Source organism: Sesamum indicum, linkage group LG6, assembly GCF_000512975.1.
Source record: "Sesamum indicum cultivar Zhongzhi No. 13 linkage group LG6, S_indicum_v1.0, whole genome shotgun sequence".
In the NCBI taxonomy this organism is placed as follows: domain Eukaryota; kingdom Viridiplantae; phylum Streptophyta; class Magnoliopsida; order Lamiales; family Pedaliaceae; genus Sesamum; species Sesamum indicum.
Window position 1 is genome coordinate 14,730,258 of NC_026150.1, and position 21,917 is coordinate 14,752,174.

The following is a 21,917-nucleotide window of genomic DNA, read 5'->3' on the forward strand; positions in this document are numbered from 1 at the left end:
ATTATTTTAAATTAGTTATTTTTTTTAAAAAAAAAACTCACTTTAACAATAACACCTTATCTTGAAACACTTGGAAAAAGAGGGGGAAAAGAAGTACCTATAAGCTATTTGTACTATATATTATAATTGGTGAGGGAATTTGGTGTCATGATTATCTTTATATGATTTCTTTTCTTTATGAAATTTACAATACACTAGTCTCTGTGTTTTGTGTGTTTAGTTTTGGAATTAAACCAAAAACGAAAAGGATGTACATGTGAAGTGTGGTAATAGATAAGGCAGCTAATAATTGAGTATGTGCAGTTGGAGATATTGATAGCTCATAGGAGGATGGATGGCTCAAATGGGAGCTACATACTTTTCTCCCTATCAATGCAAAACCTTTAACTTTACTCCTCACAAGAAAGGTGTATATATATATGGTATTAAAGGATTATAATGCTTTATGACCTAACTTCAACAATGCTAATCAAACCACTCTCATATATTTCATGATTCATGAGTGTGCAACTTACTATAAATCATCCCCAATCAATTATGGGACTAATTTATTACTAAAAATTTCTATATTTTTTTATTTCAATTATTTTTCCCATCTCAAACGACTAGAGTTAATATTATGTCTGGTTCAAAAGATTAGGAATGGGATAAAATATAAAAACACGATAAAACCCAATTTACATCTAAAGATTGAGTCGAATTCTTCACAATCGAAAGATTATTTCATAAAAGGTCAGTTAATGATTGAATTCAAAAATCGATCACTATTAAACTAAAGTCATTATATTTCAAGGATTGTAATATAAACCCATTTTATATTCAAAAACTCTTGGTCCAAGCCACTATGTTTCCTTTGGGCATTTTTGTTCTCATACAACCGATATCAAAAATTAAATAACCCTCATTTTAGCTAAAATTTCATGACACTTTTTCTGCCACAATTAATTATTGATAGGGATGGCAATTTATATAACCCGAACTCACGAGAACCCGTTCTTGGGCCTTCATTTTAAAGACCTGCACGAGGCCCAACCCAGTACATATATATATATATTTTAATTTTATAGATAAGTTGTAATTTACTTTTTTTTTTTAAATTGCATTAGTATGTAATTTATTTAAATTTTTCCTAATCCCTACCCTTCCCAACCGCCTCCAAACACTCTCTCTTTCACTCCCACCATCTCATTCTCTCTCTCAAATCTCTATTTCTTTTCTCAATCGTTTTCTTTCTTGCCTAGATCTACTTTTCGCCCTCCATCATTCTTCATTTTTTCTCAATTTCTCGTCATCTCTCTTCTCTCTCACTGTTTAGGCGTAGCTCTCTTGCCTTGTCCCGCCCGCCTTGCTACAACGCACGCTTTGCCTTGCCTTCTTACCTCGTCATTGCCTCTTTCTCGCCTTGCCCCATCGCCTGCTCAGCACTCGTCGTGCCTCACGTCTCCATCGCCTGATCCTTCATTGTGGCTTCTCTCCTCTTTTTTTTATGCATTTAAAAAAATTCGAATTTGTCGGTGTGAACCTGCACCGTTAGGTTTTCAAGTGTTGCAAGGTATAAGAAAATCCGGGGTTGGGGGGTGCAGGTCTGTCTCATAGTTGGATGGAAGGGTCCTGGGTCCACCAAAAGTCGCTCCATACCCGCGACGTTGCTATCTCTATTGATTGACCTGGATTATTATAGTCTCTCTGCAATTGTGAACACAACCTAGCTGGTAAAATATTTTGCATACGATTGAACTGAGCTAACGCTGTCGAGAAACTTGTTTCTTTCTTCTTTGGTTTCAATGCTTTCACACCTTTTTTTATCCAGTTTTTTCTTATTCATTTTTGTATATATCTTCGAACAAGAAGATTACCCTACATTCCAGTGAGGAAAAGCAAAAATTGTTATTAATACGGAGAGGTTGGGATTTATGTATGGGTGGCAATGGGGCGGGTTTGGGTCGATCCAGGATACGCCCTCCAACTTCGAGAGGACCCGGTACCTACCCCATCCCAGTTATTTAAAGGGCTGGTTTAACTCGGTAGACCAATTATTTTTAGTTTTTATTAATTTCATACATATATATTTATAAAAAAAAAATTAACATATCAATTACAAATAAAATTGTTCATGACCCAACCCAAATATTGAAGTTCAACAAAAAAATTTTCATGTACAAATAAAATTATTCATAGCAAAATAATCCAAAATAATTTATAACTATTATACATTAGTAACAATTTCTTCATATGCTTCTTCTGTAAGTATTGTGGGATAATTTTTCAGTTTTAATTTCATCAATTGTTGAACAAATACCTAATAATAAATAAATAAAATGATATAATATTTTGTTAGTATCTATTCTATTAAAATAAAATAAAATAATATAAATACATATTAAATAAATATACGGGGGCGGGCGTCCTTAAGAACTCGGGATCCGCACCGGACCCGACCAGGTCCAAGTTCTTAGGACCCATTACCCGCTTTGCTTTTAATTTTTTTGATGCAGCCGGTCCGGAAAAGGTACGGATCTAATTGCCACCCTTAGATTTATGCAACAAACAAGCAGCGACATTTGGATACGAATCTGGGAAGATGCGGACCTAGTATTGCCACCCTCTAGAACAAAATTGTTCCTATGATAGTAAGTGTAGCACTAATTTTTAGGTATTATTACGCTTAGAAAATTGACCATACAAACGCATGGGTTTAGACCTATGTTTGGGTCAAGTTTCGTGAAATTCTGAAAATGTGCAAAATTTAGCTGTTTTACACGGTTTTATTAAAGAAAGTTTGTTTTCCTTTCATACTAACTTGTAGTTATTATTACGCTTAGAAAACTTACCATACAAATTCATGGATTTAGACCTACGTTTGGGTCAAGTTTCGTGAAAGGGAAACAAACTTTCTTTAATAAAACCATGTAAAACATCTAAATTTTGAACGTTCTAAGAATTCCACGAAATTTGACCCAAACGTAGGTCTAAACCTATGCATTTGTATGGTAAATTTTCTAAGCGTAATAAACACTAGAAATTAATATGAAATGAAAACATTCTTTCTTTAATAAAACCACGTAAAACAACTAAATTTTGAATGTTTTCAAAATTCTACGAAACTTGACCCAAACGTAGGTCTAAACCCATACAATTATATGGTAAATTTTTTAAGAATAACATTTGAGGGAATCAATGTTAGACTTATTGGATCCTTAGCAATTCATGCGAGGATGGTGGGGATCTCTAGAAAGCCCGTTTTATGAAATTTTCGGAGAGATCAACAGGGTTACGTCTCCTTTATTTATCACTAGGTAGAGATGAATAATACCTACAAGTTAATATGAAAGGGAAACAAACTTTCTTCAATAAAACCGCGTAAAACAACTAAATTTTGAACGTTTTCAAAATTCTACGAAACGTGACTCAAACGTAGGTCTAAATCCATGCATTTGTATGATCAATTTTCTGAGCGTAATAATACCTAGATGTTAGTATGAAAGGGAAACAAACTTTATAACAAAATCGTGTAAAACAACTACATTTTAAACTTTTTCAGAATTCTACAAAACTTGACCGAAAAGTAGGTCTAAACCCATAAATTTCTAAGAGCAATAATAACTACAAATTAGTATGAAAGGAAAACAAACTTTCTCAAATAAAATCGCGTAAAATTGCTAAATTTTGAACATTCTCAAAATTCTACTAAACATGACATAAACGTAGGTCTAAACTCATGCATTTGTATGGTAAATTTTCTAAACGTAATAATAACTAGAAATTAGTATGAAAGGAAAACAAACATTGTTTAATAAAACCGCGTAAAACAGCTAAATTTTGAACGTTATCAGAATTCCACGAAACTTGATCCAAACGTAGGTATAAACCCAAGCATTTGTATGGTAATGTTTCTAAGCGTAATAATAACTACAAGTTAGTATGAAAGAAAAACAAACTCTCTTTAATAAAACCGCATAAAATAGCTAAATTTTAAACGTTATCACAATTTCATGAAACTTGACCGAAATGTAGGTCTAAACCCATGCATTTGTATGGTAAAATGCATGGGTTTAGACCTAATTTTGGGTCAAGTTTCGTGAAATTCTGAGAAAACGTTCAAAATTTAGCTGTTTTACGCGGTTTATTAAAGAGAGTTTATTTTCCTTTCATACTAACTTGTAGTTATTGTTGCGCTTAGAAAATTTACCATACAAATGCATGAGTTTAGACCTACTTTTGGGTCAAGTTTTTTGAAATTTTGAGAACGTTCAAAATTGAGTTGTTTTACACGGTTTTATTAAAAGACGTTTGTTTCTCTTTCATACTAACTTTTAGGTATTATTATGCTTAGAAAATTGACCATACAAACGCATGGGTTTAGACCTACGTTTGGGTCAAGTTTCATGGAATTCTAAGAATGTTCAAAATTTAGCTGTTTTACGTTGTTTTATTAAAGAAAGATTGTTTTCCTTTCATACTAACTTGTAGTTATTATTACGCTTAGAAAATTTACCATACAAATGCATGGGTTTAGACTTACATTTGGGTCAAGTTTCGTGGAATTCTGAGAAAACATTCAAAATTTACCTGTTTTACAAAGAAAGTTTGTTTTCCTTTCATACTAACTTGTAGTTATTATTGTGCTTAGAAATTTGACCATACAAATGCATGGGTTTAGACCTACGTTTGGGTTAAGTTTCGTGGAATTCTGATAACGTTCAAAATTTAGTTATTTTACGCGGTTTTATTAAAAAAAGTTTGTTTCCCTTTCATACTAATTTGTAGTTATTATTACGCTTAGAAACTTTACCATACAAATGCATGGGTTTAGACCTACTATGAGTCAAGTTTCATGGAATTCTGAAATCGTTCAAAATTTAGTTGTTTTACGCGGTTTTATTAAAGAAAGTTTGTTTTTCTTTCATACTAACTTGTAGTTATTATTACGCTTAGAAATTTACCGTATAAATGCATGGGTTTAGACCTACTTTTGGGTCATGTTTCGTAGAATTCTGATAACGTTCAAAATTTAGATGTTTTACGCAATTTTATTAAAGAAAGTTTGTTTTACCTTTCATACTAATTTGTAGTTATTATTACGCTTAGAAAATTTACCATACAAATGCATGGGTTTAGACTTAGTTTTGGGTCAAGTTTCGTAGAATTCTGATAACGTTCAAAATTTAGTTGTTTTACACGATTTTATTAAAGAAAGTTTGTTCCCTTTGATACTAACTTGTAGTTGTTATTAGGCTTAGAAAATTTACCATACAAATGCACATGATGCACTTACCCGTGATGCACATGACGATTCACGTATGTAATAGCCTTGTGAAAACCTTGTCATTGTTATTTTCTTAGAGCACTCCCATTCCAGTTCTTGCATATGGATCTAACATTACATTTTGCTCCCAAGTGATCAGTAGATTTATAGTCTTTTGAAGTTTGTTGTTTGGTAAGGGAGATTAAATGGTTGAGAAGTAAAATTGGATGTTTATGAATCCACTCCAAGCTTCAGTTTTGCTTTCATCCAAAACTTAAAAAGTGAACTATCCCCTTGTACTTTTTCAGTTCATCTCACCCAAGTAACAATTATCTTACTAATATGTTCAAAATTGCAATTATTCTTTTCTTTTAGATCATATATTCTTGAGCAAGTGCACTAGAATTTTTCTTAAGAAAAACTTGGATTTACTACCACTATTTCAAGTGGTTGATTTAATTTTGTTTTAAACACAATTTTAAGTTTACAACAAGAAAATCATTTCATATTGGGGTTCTTAGTATGAATTTTTTATAACTATATCTTATTTAACTTCTTATTGATTTTCTTTAACCATTAAAAGAACTAAAACTATATTTAGAAATAAAAACACTAATTAACTCAAAGAAAAAAAAATTAAGCCAAACTTTTAAAAATAATATAATTTTTTAAATGCTAATCTTTTCTCCACATGACCTCATTCTTCATTCTTTCTTAAAACTTTTGATTATCTCTTTTGGAATCTCAACAACTTCTATTATTGTCAATTATTTTCTTCATCTTTAGTTAATCCAATATTTTTCCTATTCTCCATTTTCGTTTTCTTTTTTCTTGTGACATTTCATTACAACCTATCATGGATAATATATGGTTTATTCAAGTTGGACATAAGCTTGACAATATTGATTATTTTGAAAAATGAGTGCTCGATTAATAGATCTCATTTTATCATTGTTCTTTGTTATCAATAATTATATCCTAACAAAAGCCTATTAATACAAGTACAAAAATTTTCATATTTTTGCATAATTTAATCTTTGTATTTTGGCCTTGTATAAAGATCTTTTTTCATGATTTTATTGATAAGTCATAAATTGATAACATCATAAATTCAATTTATTGAGTTTCTCCTCTAACTATTAATGGGAAATTTATAGTAAGTATGAAATTATATTTGAAAAATAAAAGAGGTGAAAAACTACAATTTATACCATTCATATATATAATTATTTGACCCCTCCAACTATGAAAATTTAATATATTTTACTCCTAAAATAAATAAATTTGGCTTATGTTTAGCCATCATACTATTACACTATCAATATATTCAAATAATATAATTATGATTTATACAAGAGTAAATAGTTTTCTCCATTATTTAAGAGAAAAGAAAGATAATTCATCTCATGTACTTAATCCTAATAATTACTATATTCAAAATTAAAAGAATTTAGTGGATTATCATTAGCTACAACTATAAAATACTTGCTATTAGTTGTGGTTTCGTATAAATCCACAACATCAACTATAGCTAAAAACTATGGAAAGTTTAAATTTTTTTGTCATGGTTAAGACTATGGTAAACATTGGTCAACCTAAGACCATTGCAAGTTTTTATTTAAGAAATAATATAAAATCAAACTACCTCCTAACTTACATAAATCTATAATATATCTTTCACTTGTGTATTGATTGCTAAAATGTGTATAGAGTCACTAATAAGTGCACTAGCTATCAAGCAGTATAATAAATATCGGTCCCACGAGAATTTAAATGAAACAAGTACCAAAACTATAACTAATCTACGATTATTTTGACGATTGAGAATCAAGTGACAGATTATGACTACGGAATGCAATAACTAAGGGAAATAAGGCAAACAAATTGTTGGAGAAGATTTAGGAATGAGAAAGATGTAAAGGCTATAGGTCTACTTAATTGATTTAATGAATGTGAAACTTAACAGATTAATCTAACGAGCAAGTGCTTTTATATACTAATGTTCTTCTTAAGTTTATTCGATATACTCTCTCGAGCTATGCCTAATTTATTATTATCAAGGAAATAGTGGATTCCTGTAATCTAAACCTTCTAACAATAATTCATTATGAACTATGAAAAAATTATGCAACCAGATGAATCATGTCAATGTGTGATATCATTTAATTCACACTACAAATTGCCCTATCCACTATGCTGAATTTCCTTCCAGTTTATCAACATAATTAATTCAATCTAAGAGATGGCCAAACTCTCAAATCGAAAGAGCAAGCACAATAAGTTGCAGACACATGAAAACAAAGCACTAGATTGATTTGATAAAAATTACTTAAAACATTGTCTCAATTAGGCTTCCCAAAAGTTTTAGCAAAAATCAAATTAATTCACCCTATCTAGATCGAACACAAAACAGAAAAATAAAGAGGAACTCATGGAGTCGAAAGTTGGGCATGAGCGTTTTGTCGCTCCGGCGCCGGATCTCACTACCCCACTTGTCTTCTCCTTCCGTTTCAATCTTTTCCAGCCAAAAAGTTTCTTTCTCTTGTCTCCTTTCTTCTTTTTCAGCTAGTTCCTCAATATGGTAGGAGGGACAAGGAATCTGCCTTTAATTAACTCTTCGTTTCTTTCCTTTTTAGTTTTATTTCTACCAAGCTTCTAAAATATATTTTACAAGGAAATAAACTAGCTCCACAACAAGTTTCATATTAGCACTCAACTTAGAAATTTTCAAATTTCGTATACTGCATGTCTTATAGCCCATGGGCACAGGTAAAACTAACACCAGTTTCTGTCTTGCGAACTTCTGATAACTTGTAGGTCACGGGTCATTTTGGTAGCGCTGCTATTGGAATATATAGGTTATTTTGGCAGCACCGCTATTAGAATATTTCATGTTTCCACATTTTAGCTCTTTTTGCAACTCTCGTTCCTTCTACAAAAGCACCTAAAATATCACAAATACATCAAAGAACAAGCATCATATCACAAGAGTATAGGGGTATCAATAGAAAAATACATCATATAATTGACCTTAATCACGTATACTTATGCTAATGTATTATATAAAATAATTCTTTAAAGGATTAATATTAACTTTAAAATTATAATATTAGTTGGTAATCTATTGAAATTGGGTTATTGCTTTTAAAAGGTTATTGAAATTTTTTATTTTGAATTTTAATTTAATCTATGTCTATGGTACACTATTAACAGTGATTTAAAGTTATTTTTTCATATGTGATTTATTTAAAGATATATAACAAATTAAAAACTGCTAAGCTTATTTTATTTATTTCATTTATTTGTAATTGCATAAGATTTCAAATTTATAATTTCTGTTGCAGTTTAATATATTTTTAAGTAGTTAATTAGTTAGCTACTTTGTTTTTACAAAAAACCAATTTGTTTGACTCTCAAAAGATCTTGATCAAATTTATGATGACTACATAAATAAAACAAAGGGAATGAATAAGAATCACTAAAAAATTGTTGTTTATTGAAACTTTAACATGTGTCGAATAGATTATTCTTATATGTCTATTAATAACTTATTGAATGACGTAGTTAATAACTATTTTTGTAATACTTCAAAAAAAAAAAAAAACTATTTTTGTAATACTTGTTACAATCTTATTATAACTGTATCAATAGAACTAAAATGTGTCTACAAAATTTTAAAAGACCTATTCAATGATTTATAGTTTATAAATGGTACAGACATTATTTATTTATGGTTGCGTGCCCATTTTTTCTTCATTTTCTTTTAATATTTTTGGAAAACAGGTATATGTGGCGATGAATTACGAGTAAAAATTTAAGTGTATGTTATTGAAAAAAATTGAATTTAGTACAATGACAATTTGTTCATATTATAATATCATAAATGAATAAAATATCACATGACAAGTAGTACGTAGTCACACTCCAAATGTTCAAATTACCTTTTAGCGTCTTACAAGAAATAGTCTTTTATTTTGAGGTTAAGTGATTCAATTTATTTATTTTTATTTATCTTTTAACATGTTTTACTTTCAAATGTTTGATTAATATGACAATTTTGTCTCTAACTAATTATCATTTATATATGTGCTTGGAAACTATGCTAAAAAATTTCTAATTGTATTCAATATTCTTTAAATTTTTATGATCTCTTCTAGTCATTTTTATCTTTTTTTTTTTCCGATAAATGTAATTTTCATAAATAAAGAAAGATACAGTACAACAATCATGAATCAAGTAGTGTTTCCTTCGATAGGCCAATAGATACGCCACAATCTATAAAGTGCTTACTAATAGAGCTAGCTAAGGTAATGCCAAGTATACGTTGTTTAACATCCTCCACAATTAAGCTAGCTACAATATTCGAGTTTCGCTCAATATGCTCAAATTGCCTAAGATTTCTTTCTCTCCATATATGGTATATACACACACCCAGTAATGCGTGATAGGCCACATTGACGATATGTTTACCCTCCACTTCCTTCCAGCCCACTCAACATCTGCCATCCAATCTCTATTAGGCCACGCAAAGCGTACAACTCGTCTAATAGTGTGAAGGCATTGGCGACTGTATCGACATCGAAATAATAGGTGTGTGTGTGTGTCTCCACCTCATCCTCATCACATAATACACATCTACCTAAGTGAGATAACCATGATTTGTCCGTCGTAGGTAGTTTTTCCAATATAGCAAGCCATAAGATACACATGTGGCGAGGTATCTTTAAAGCGCCCGAAAGTAGTAAAGCCCAACCTACTTTCGAGCTTGGTGGATCAAATAATCGGTATAGAGCCTGGATCGTATGGATTCCACCGAAAAATCTCCAAATAATTCGATCATTATCCCCATGAATCAGTGAAAGTGTGTGAGTAATCTCCAAGTACTGTATGTCAGTAATGAGAGGCCACTGCCACTGACCTCTTTGGATGACAGAGCTAAGTCTGATGGATTCATGAAGACCAAGGGTGACCGGTCCCCTCGGGAATCTCGCCATAAGAGGACCGAGATGATGCCATGGGTCCTACCAGAGATAAAATTCACCACCATCTCCAATATGGTATTCCACCATTGGTCTCAGCCACATTCGCAGACGGATCATTTTCTTCCAACCCCACGAACCTCTATGATCAGGGATAGTCCATATTGAAGCATCACGTAGTCGCCCCTGGTACAGCCAATCAACCCGAATGAAAGTTCTATCACACCGGATGACATCACATAATTTTTTGCATATCCCTCAGCCCTTGTCCTCCTCAACCAGTGGTTTACAAACCTCATTCCACGCCACTTTGGCATAACCACTGCTCCCTTCTCCTTTCCATAAGAAAGTCCGCAGGCGCTTCTCAATGTTCTTAATAACCCCTTTTGGTAGTATGAATGTCGAAGCCCAGTAAACACTCAGAGCTGTCAGTACAGATTTAATAATTTGCACCCTCCCCGCATATGAGAGTGTCAAGCCCTCCCAACCAGTAATACGTTCATCAATTTTTTTCAGTAAAGTTGACAGTCAGAGATAGACAGTCTAGAAGAGATCAAGAGAAGGCCTAAGTACCTCTTGGTAGAAGCCCCTCTTGAAATCCAAGCACTGCTAACATCTGCTCTTTCAGTCCTTGTGCAGATCGGGAGATAATAAGATGACTCTTATCCACATTAAGTCGTAGTCCTGACCACGTCCCAAACTGATCCAATCCTTCTTTGAATACTGTAATGGAGTCAATGTCAGCACGACAGAACAATAAGAGATGATCAACGAACCCCAGCTGAAAAAGACGAGAAGGCTCACATTTCCAATGGAAGGTAAAGCCCCCGTCCTAGTCGATCATCTGTAAGAATACCAGGTGCATCACCTCCATCACAAGTACAAATAGGTATGGCGAGAGTGGATCACCCTGTCGAAGGCCTCGGGCACCTGTGAAAAAACCATGCGGTTTTTCTTTCATCCCCACCGAGAATGAGGTAGTGGTGACACACTCCTCAATCCATTTCATGAATACCACTGGAAACCCAAAGAGTTGCAACACAGCTAACAAAAAATCCCATTCTACTGTATCGTAGGCCTTGCAAATATCCACTTTTAACGCACACCTCCATGGTACCCGCATTTGATTGTAGCCGGTAAAGAGTTCCTGTGCCAACATAATATTGTCCCCAATACTTCTACCAGGTATGAATGCAGCATGACAGGGACTAATTAACTTGTCCAACACCACACTCAATCTTTGGACAAGTAGTTTTGCAATAATCTTATACAAAACATTACAACACGAAATAGAGTGGAAATCAGCAACAGCCATAGGGGAGTATACCTTAGAAATAAGTGCCAAAAGCATACTATTAATTTGCTTCAGTAGTCTCTCCGTTGTAAAGAAATTCAGAACAGCGTTAGTGATCTCACTCCCCACCACCGGCAAGCAGCTTTAAAGAATCCTGAAGAAAAAAACCATCAGGCCTCGGAGCTTTGATGTCAGCAATATCAAATACCGCAAGTTTCACGTCCTCCGGCATAAATGGCAAGATAAGTTGTGAGGCCTCCTCATCAGATAATACATGCTGCACCCATGGTCTCATGTATCAAAAATCCATAACCTCACGGTGTCGAACTCCTCCCAACAAGGACTGATAATAAGCTACAAATTCATGGCTCACAGCATTCAGCTCCGTGTGAGTGGTCCCATGAGCATCATCAATTTGAAGAATCCTTCTCGCAGTCCGCCTCTGTATAATTTTGCGAAAAAACACGCGAGAATATTGGTCCCCTCCCTTCATCCACTCCATCGTAGCTCGCTGCTGTAGCATAATTTGTTCAAATTTGACCGCCTTGGAATAAATAAGGCGATAACAGTGTTCCAAGAATATGAACAACTCATCTTCTCTATTTAAGCTGGCTAAAGTTTGTGCCGTCTCCAAGAATCCTTTTGCAAGTTGTACATTATGCGTCAGGTTCCCCTTCTTCCACCGCTGCTCTCGAAATAAATATTTGAGAGCCTTTAACTTCTGGGTGACTGCATACATGGGAGCTCTTATAACTTCGTGCTGCCAAATATTCTGCACACTGGGAATAAAGTTCGGTGAGAGAGTAAGGTAGTTATCGAATCGAAACATACCCCCGAACTGTCTTTGACTATCCCCCGATATTACCATCGACGAGCGATCAAATGTGCGTGGGGTAAGGCAGGAATAGAATGTCGTCAGAAAGCTCGCCGCCCAGGTATCGTTAGTGAGCATCCGGTCCAACCTCTTCCATAGATTCCTCGGGCTGGCACTAAAATTATGCCATGAAAACCATTCACCTTGCATGGGTAATGGCAGTAATCCAGCATTTTTGATACATGTATTGAACTCCTCCATTGCCATTCGTATGTCTCCCGACAAGCCACAGACCTCGCTTAAATCCCTTACCGCATTAAAGTCACCTCCAACAATCCACGGTAAGTCCACATATTGTGTAGCAAGCTGTTCAAGTGAACCCCATAAATCCCGCCTATCGGCTACTTCATTCGCACCATAAATAACAGTAAAGATAGTGGGCTCATGCACTGCTAGAATGTTAACCCGAACATGTATGTATTGTGAACTCAATTCTAACACATCAACATCAACAAAGTTTTCGTCCCATGCAAGCCATATACGGTTACCAACAGACGCATTATCCACAAACCATTTCTACTGGGGCAATAAAAATGACTAAATGCGAGAGATATTATTAATACAAACACGAGTTTCAAGTAAACCAATAAAGTGTAACCTGAACTCAGAAACTAGATCTTTGACAACTAGTTGGTGATCTCTCTTGTTCAGGCCAACAACATTCCATACAGTCGCATTCAGCATGGATCAACGCTTTCGGGGCTGCACGTTTTAGGACCCCTTGGAGAACCAACTGCATCATCAAGTAATTGTAGTGCGTCAAAGGAATTATAGACAATAAGAGCTTTACCCCTATCATCACAACTCGGACCAGTAACATAATAGGTTTCTCGCGCGTCTCTATCTCCTCCTCCACCATACGAACAGTAGGTCGGTCCCTATCCCGTTCAGGCATCACAGGGGCTCTCGATGCCCCCCCTTCTGGTGCAGTGACAGTGTTAAAGGATTTCTCCACCCCTGTCGGCGCTCGGTATGGACTCGCTTTTGGTACATAAACTATCACAGGTGGCTTTACCATTTTGGGAGCTTTGTTCAGTGTACAATCCTTAGCGGCATGGCCCAAAGTCATACAACAAGTGCATTTTGGAGGAACCCATTCGTATTCAACATCAACTTTATAGGGCGACTCCCCACCATCCTCATCAGGCGTCATATTAATGATATGTTTTGAAAATTTGGAGCTAATATCAAGCATCACGCATACACGAGCGAAATCCAGTCTCGTGCATGCTCTAGTAATTGCATCCGGATACAATGGTCGTCCCACGCAACTCGCAACCATACTAAGACCCTCCTCTATCCACAATTCCACTGGGAGATACCGTAGTTTAATCCATACAGGTACCTGCGTATGTTTCAACTTCCTCATCACCATCCCCGGCTCCCATTTTTGGAGGACAATAGGTTGTCCTTGGAACAACCACGGTCCACCCTCAATAATTTCCTCCATATCAATAACAGTTTTGAACTGGAAGAAAAAGAACCCATTCGTCGTGGATGTGACATCTCGTAGCGCCGGCCATACAGATTTGGCATACTCCTTGAGGTGGTGAAAATAGGATTTTTTTCCCCAGAAAATACCCAACAACTGTTGTTTTCCAATGTCTCGATCCAGCACGGATAGTATCAATCGAAGGACGTACGATGACCTCACCATTTTGCACAGTCGGAGCAAAATATGAGAGAACTTTTCGTGATGAGTTGTTGAATGCTTGTGCGATTTTATCATCAACAAGAGGTTCTGGACAAGCATGCAACGAGATATTACCAACAAATAACCCGGTAGAAATGGATTTGACACTCGATAACATGCGCGCCACATCACCCGCCACTTCCACCTCCTTTTCAACCGCCTCATGTCGCCTATGGGATGCCACATCGTCGCCCACATCATCGCACACGTCATCATCTACCTTGTCGTCCACATGAACTGCCACATCATCACCTTCCTTGCTGCTATGACAACCCACCGTCGACAACCCGTTCCAAGTCATTGGGCGTTCAACAGCTGGCGAACCAGCAGGCTGAGTTCCATCAGATCCATGCACCGGGGCCTGCTGCGTCGTCTGAGCCATAACCGCCGGCGAGATAAGACGTCGACAGGCCAGTCAGATACCTTTGTTTGGCTTCTCCCATCCAAATCTCGCCATCCATTTCGTTTTAAGTTCGTCAATGGCTGCCTTACCCTTCGCATCTCCGTCATCAATGATCTGGTTTGCCAAATGAAGGAACTCCTCCAGTTGAAACGGCGGTTGCAGTGAACCTCCATTAGACAACTTTTCGTCTTCCTCAGCCAAACTGCGTGCAACAACTCCATCAAAACCCGCGCCTTCTTCTTCCTCTAATACCTGCAATTTTTTCCAAATTTCCAGTTCATCACCAGCCTCCACACGACTGCCACCGTCCTCCTCAACATCCCGCTGCATCTCGTAGAGTTGCTGAGGCCTGATGAAGAGGCAATTTGCAGGATTCAAATTTTTTTGTCCAAGAATTTCCCGAGTTTCTATGTTGCTGTTGAACAGTTTGGATGCACACAATTCCAATTTCCCCAAATTCGAAACCCTAATCCTTCAAACTCTGCGTTTGTTTCTACATCACAGAGAAATCTTCCATGTGAGGGATTGATTTCTTAGCACGGAATTCGAGTGGGAATTCTACAAAGTTGAGTGACATTGCAGGCAAAAAGTTAATCAGAGATCTAGGTATATGCGATTTGCCCGCACTGGTTTTTCTGAAGAGAGGCTTTTGATTCTAGCTATTCTTAATGGCCTGAAATTTAATAGAAAAGAGAGAAGCTGCTTTCCAAGGGGTTCTCATCTAGTCATTTTTATCTTTACTAAAATAATATTATATGATTAAATTAGTTGAGTTAAAAAGTTAAAAAAAGTTTTAAAGACATTCATCTTTTTTATAGATATAGAGGGAAAAATATTATTTTAATCCGCTAAGTATGCCTAATTTTAATTTTATTTCAATAATTATGTCCATTTTTGTTTAGGTCCAATAACTTATAAAATTGCTTACTTTTAGTCCTCTGGCAGATTTTCGGACAATTTTACCACTATGAGTGCATATGGACTAAAACTGCCTTTCAAAAGTTGCATAGGGGTAAAATTATCCGAAAATCTGCCAGAGAGCTAAAAGGAAGCAATTTCGTAAGTTACTGGATTTAAACAAAAATGGCATAATTATCGAATTAGGCATAGTTAGCGGTTTAAAATAATACTTTTCCTAGATATAGATATAGATAGATAGATAGATACAGAGTATAGGTAGATATAAAATACAAATATATAAAATAGAAATAGATTTAGTTAATTATTTATAATAATAAAAAAAAGAACGGGTTGATTCTGAAAATGCAAAAATACAAATTTGACAATTACATCTACTCTCTCCATTTCCTCTCTCAATCACCGTGCATGTCTTCCTCTCTCATCCTTAAAAGTAAACAAGAAAACAAGACTTGCTTCTTCTGAATATATTTTTCTTTCTTAGGTTTTGATCTTTTCGATTCACTTCTTGATGGGTTTATGACTGTTGGTGTGCTTATTCACATAATTCCACTGTCGATTTTCCGGATCAATATAGACTGAGATTTCTTGGAGTAGTTTATGGGGGTTCTATCCACGAGGGAGCGGTCGCACGTGCCTCGTGGAAGTTCTTCAGATAACCGCCTTGTAGCCGGCAAATCGACCATGGAGGAGTATAACCACCTTGTTTGGCTTCAAAAACTTCATCATTCCAATACTCTGTCTGTGGTTGGTCGCTACCTGTTTGCAATTTATTTTATTCATAATTGTAAATTGACACACAATACACTAATTCCTCTTATGAACATGCAGTAGTTTTGGTTGAGAATTGCAAACTAATCTGTTTGTCTTCACGCATGGTAGCTACCAAGGGAATGTGTATGAGGTGCCAACGAGGAGGAGCACGACAGCTGTGTTGGAGGCTGGGGCTTTGAAAAGGGTGACACAGATGATGATTAAGGAAAGTAAAAAGTCTATGCAAAGTGATAATGGTGGTAAAAAGTTTTCTTGGCTTCCACTTTTTATTTCATTCACTAGACATGTTTCCTTTTATGTGTGTGTATTGTTATCTTGAAATCTTGATATTTCATCATTTGCACCATAGTGCAAAGGTACTTTTCTTTAAATCTAGCAAGTTTGTTCTTTTGAAAAACATTCTTGGATGGTTTTCCAATTGATTTATACTTTTGTTGTTTCTTATCCTTTTTTATTTAGATGTACATTGAGTGTAATCTCATTCAAGTAAACAATATGTCTTGAGCTCTTTATGGTATATCAACCTTTGTGAGACATATTTGATTGTAAGAATGTCAATATGATTGTTTAGCATTTTGGGGTTACATTCTCGGTTCAATCGAAATTACATGGAAGTTCTCATCCAATTTTGATGTGAAGGACCCAATAAACTATTTAAATGTAAAGAATTCCACCTTTTTAAGTTTTCATTTGTGTTCTGTTAACTATCAAGCTACTACTACTTTTTTTTTCCGAGTTAATCGAGAATGACAGTTGGTAATTTGACGAATAAATGTGATTTAGGAAGCACAGGATTGAGACATGAATGTGCAGTTGCATTATGTGATTGTTGATCTGAGTAAATGTAGAGTAGTTGAGGCCTAATTTCATACATTTTGAATTGCTTGAAAAAAGAGTAGGAATGTTTGTGCTTCCACTTAATCATTGGAGTTCTTGTGAAATCATATTTGTTTGTCAAACGCCGCCCAGTTGATCTTTATAAGCCTAACATGGGACATGCATCATTTTGAAAAAGTCAAAGGCCCTTCCCCTTAGAAGTTTCTTTACCGTGATTGGGAGAAAAGAAAATGAAAGAATAGCAAGAAAAGGGAAGATTACATCTAATCCGCTGGTTCAGGTCACTTAGTAATTGGGTAACTTCATCACAAATATTGTTATTCACGTAAAACGGTGACTAGAGCCATGAGTATGTAAAGCACTTTGGGTAAAATATTTTTTGGTTGAGTAACCGGGTGCCTTCACCACAAGTGTTGTTATTCGCATCAAAAGACTGAAATACGGCCTAAAGACGTAATCCACGGCAAAAACAAAGAAAAAAATGAAAGAAAAGAAAAGCCGTGACAAGACAAAAGGGGAAGAAAAAGGAAAAGAATCATTAATGGCCAAAGAAAAGAAAGAACAACAAAAGTCGTTCCAAATTAGGCAAATATAAGGGGATAAAGGGTATTGTGTTGAAGCGATGAGTATGGTGACATTTAGAAACCTATGATTTTGTGGAAGCTTGATTGTTCTACTCTCCACTGGCGAAACAAGGTGTTGTGATGTGATTGGCCTCTTACCCTCATTATGATAAGTTAACGCTTACATAACGTATTGCGGCTGTTTTGAGATTATGTGCACATAGGTTATAGGTTACGTTTGTTATTACGAATCGTTGGCACAATGTTGAGAACATGTCTTTTGCATTGTCAGACTTTTATTTGAGGACAAGCATTGTTTAAGTTTGGGGAGTTTGGTAAGTTTAGCTTTTACATATTTATAATAACGAATAATACTATTTCGTTTTGTGTTGGAGGCAATAACTTCAAAAAAATTGCACGGTCCTTTCCTTCTATTTTTGGTTTATTTTTTAAAATTGTCACATTTCTTGATGGCTATCTGAAAATCTTGTGTAAAAGCCTTTATTTAGACATGCTTTACTTTATATGACTACTATTTTTGGTTGGAAGGTGATTGATTCTAATCTTGATATTATTTTACCATATTATTATAATTATTCTAAAGCATTTAAATGCCATATTATTATAATTGTCTTTAATTTTATGGATTATTCCTCTTAGATGGCTATATTTGCAGGGTGCAAGTTCAGTGTATAGTAGTAGTGGTTTTTCTTACATCGATCCTTCTCCTGCCCAAGGGTAAAACTTAAAAGTAAACAAATAGAAAATGTACGATTTGTGCTCGAGTAAAAAGAGTTACAGAAGTCATTCATACTGCATATAGACAAGTATATAAATTTTTCACCACTAATCTTTCCTATGAATATGGTTTATCTAGGTATGTGAGGCTGAAAATGACTACCAAATCTTTTTATGCCTTCCATCTCTCTTTTAAACTCTTCCAATGAGGTTTATCCGGGTATGTAAGGTCAGGAATCATGGTTAACTAAAAAATTATTTTTGTCTCCCATCTTTCTTTAAACTCTTCTAATGATAACTTTATAAGTTAATTTTCTTTCAGTTACATTTGCTGCACTTGGTGAGAAGACCATGCGTTACACAAAGTAATAAAAATATGCACAGTGTGATTTTCTGTGCGAAGTTTTATGTTCATAATCCATCTTACATTCTGTTGGAGAACTTTAGTATTTGTAACATTCATTCAGGAATAATTCTTAACGTAGCATAATATTATGTATAGAGCTGGATGGTTTTAAAGGTCATGACCTATTGCATTTTCGTGGGGAAAGAAACCTCTGTACATTCCCCAGTTCTAATTTTGTTTTCATTTTGCTTACTTTGGTGCTTAGTGGTACAAACAAATCTTGAGGTGGGTGAGGTACTCCTGGTTTGTCTCAAGTATTGTTGCAGTGTTAATGTTAGCATCAGTAAACATACAAATAAAGTATAATGCTCCTATGAGAATGGTGGTCTTAGGGTGAGCATCTCTCCGTTCTTTACCCTTTATGCATACTCATTTCATGTGAACTCTTGTTGGCAGGATACTTGATTTCTTGATGCAACCAATAAGCTTTTTCTGTAGTTTCTGATGAAGTTGGTGACCTAAGTTTGCACAAGCTCGTTTTAGTAGCAATTTTATCTTTGAAGGATGTTTTGGGTGTGTTCGAAGGGAAAGACTAGTTTGTGGAGCTTCACTGTGATTAACAGAAAATATTCGCAGGTTTGCTGAACGCAACAACATTCATAGATGATTTCGGTAAATTTTAATGGGTTGTGGCTCTATTGATTCAAGGAAATTAAAACGAAAGGGGGATTGGGATATGACAAATTCCTACTACATTCAAGTTATTTGATTGCAACCTCAATCTGACTGACTTTGTAGGGGCTCTTTTCCCCAATGGATTCCGTTTGATCACAAATTTGTTAGTTTTTTTTTTTTTTTTTTTGTGTTATCCATGAAGCAATGCCAATTGAAGCATACCCACTATTCATAAGTTTTAGATATTATTAGCTTTTTGATCACTTCAGGGTGACAACATTGTTTGAAAAGATCTTATCATCTGGGTATTAATTACGAATTTGTGTTGCTGACAAAGAATGCAATGGTTTCCTATGTTGATTATGAAGACTTTGGGAGTAGGATGACATTTCTGAAGTTAATAGTCGAGACGATGCAAATGATTCTAAGTTGTTTTGGTTTGCAGTCAATCCGAAGTTCATGTTAGTAGATCTAACATGAAACTAAATCGAGGAATCTAGGAGAAGTGTGGTTATTAGGACTAATGGAGAGTGAATATTCAGATTTAAGCATTGAACATAAGTTAAATGCTTTAGTTGCGTTGATTGATCTATCCAGTGCTGGTTCTGGTTATGGTTCCAGTATAAGAATGGAGGTAATCCTTTTATTTTTCTTATGGTCAACGCATTTCTTCTTATCTGTACACAGATCTCTTTCTAATTTGTTGCTTTTGCATTTAGAGTGTTAGCAGATACATATGTACTAGTATGTGAATATACGAAATATGGCATTGTGTCTTTGATGATTCCACTTCCTGGAGTTGGTAGAAAATATATTTTTCACATATACAAATGATAACAAAATAGAAAGGTTATTGATATTAAGCTATCCAAATCTCCTTGAAAATTGGAGCGTGAGGTGGGGGATTATTTTTGATATATTACAGGAGTTGAGCTCTTTGTGTCATTGTGTTAGGTGGATTTTTTAGATGTCCACTTGGCATTTGTGTGTCTTATAATTAGTATGTGATATAAATTTTCTCGTATATTTTAGGTTCACATGAGAACATCATCTATTATAAAATACAGGGTTAAAGTCGAATTTTGTCTAATTTGAATAGTTTGGTTAAACTATATAATTGATCATTTTAACGAGTTTGTACTCTAACACTATACAAGATTGACTCATCTACATGTTTCACGTTGGTTTTATTATGTTTTTAGTGTAATTTATTAAACCCTACAATAATTAGCTTTTGGTTGTTAAAATATTGAGTGGCTAAAATAACTTCTAATGTTTCTGTGTAAATGTATAACTATAACAAATTAAATTATCCACATTATTCGAGTCCACATTTGTTATTGGTGTTATTTATTAAAGATTTGCTCCGTACAGTAATTAACTTTTCGTAGTTACAATATTGAGTGGCTAAATATTCTCCAATATATTTTTTATTTAATTAGTTCATAATCTCTTTGGTTGTTGTGTTCCATCAGTTTTTGGGTTTTTTTTTTTGAATTCATGTATTTAAAGTTGATACATTTTATTAGTTTCCCCATTGAATTGTTTGTGTTTTATTGAGTAGTTATCTATTAAGCATGTGAGCATTATAAATACGACCTTTTGTTGACCCAAAAAAAGTATCCTTTATTTTTAATTTATCAATTGAAATCTATTCTTTTAATGCACATATAAGACTAATGAAAATTTATATAAAGACTATCATTTTTGATAATTTATTTATTTTATTTATCTTCTCTTTCATCTAATTAAATAGAAACAATAAAAATTTACACTATATAAAAAAGATTTAAGTATTTTGGTTAAACTATATGATTGATAGATTGAATATAAATTGGAAGTTTGTACTCTAACACTATACTAAATTGAACTATGTGCATGCTTCACGTTAGTACTATTACTTATTGATGATCTAGTATTATTTAGTTATGTTGTAGGAGGTTATTTATTGATGATCTAGTATTATTTATTATGTTGTAGGAGTTCATTTATTGATGATCAAGTATTATTTACTTATGTTATACTCCTACAGTAATTCGCTTTTTGTCATAAAAATATTCAGTGATTAAAATAGTTTTGAATTTATTTATTATGTATTAATAGTTTTGAGTAAATGTATAATTGTACAAAATTAAATTATCCGCACGAACTGAGTATACTTCTGTTGCTGGTGTTATTTATTAAATATCTACCCCGTAAAATTAACTTGTAACAATATTGAGTGGCTAAAATATCCTCAATATATTTAGTTTTTAATTAGTTCATACTCTCTTTGATGATTCCACTTCCTAGAGTTGGTAGATAATATATTTTTCACATGTACAAATGATAACAAAATAGAAAGGTTATTGATATTAAGTTATCCAAATCTCCTTGAAGATGGGAGTGTGAGTTAGGTGATTGTTTTTTATACATTATAGGAGTCGAGCTCTTTGTGTCATTGTGCTAGGTGGATTTTAGATGTCCACTTGGCACTTCTGTGTTTTATAATTAGTGTGTGATTTAAAATTTTTCGCATATTTTAGGTTCACATGGGAGCATCATCTATTATAAAATGTTGGGTTAAAGTAGAATTTGC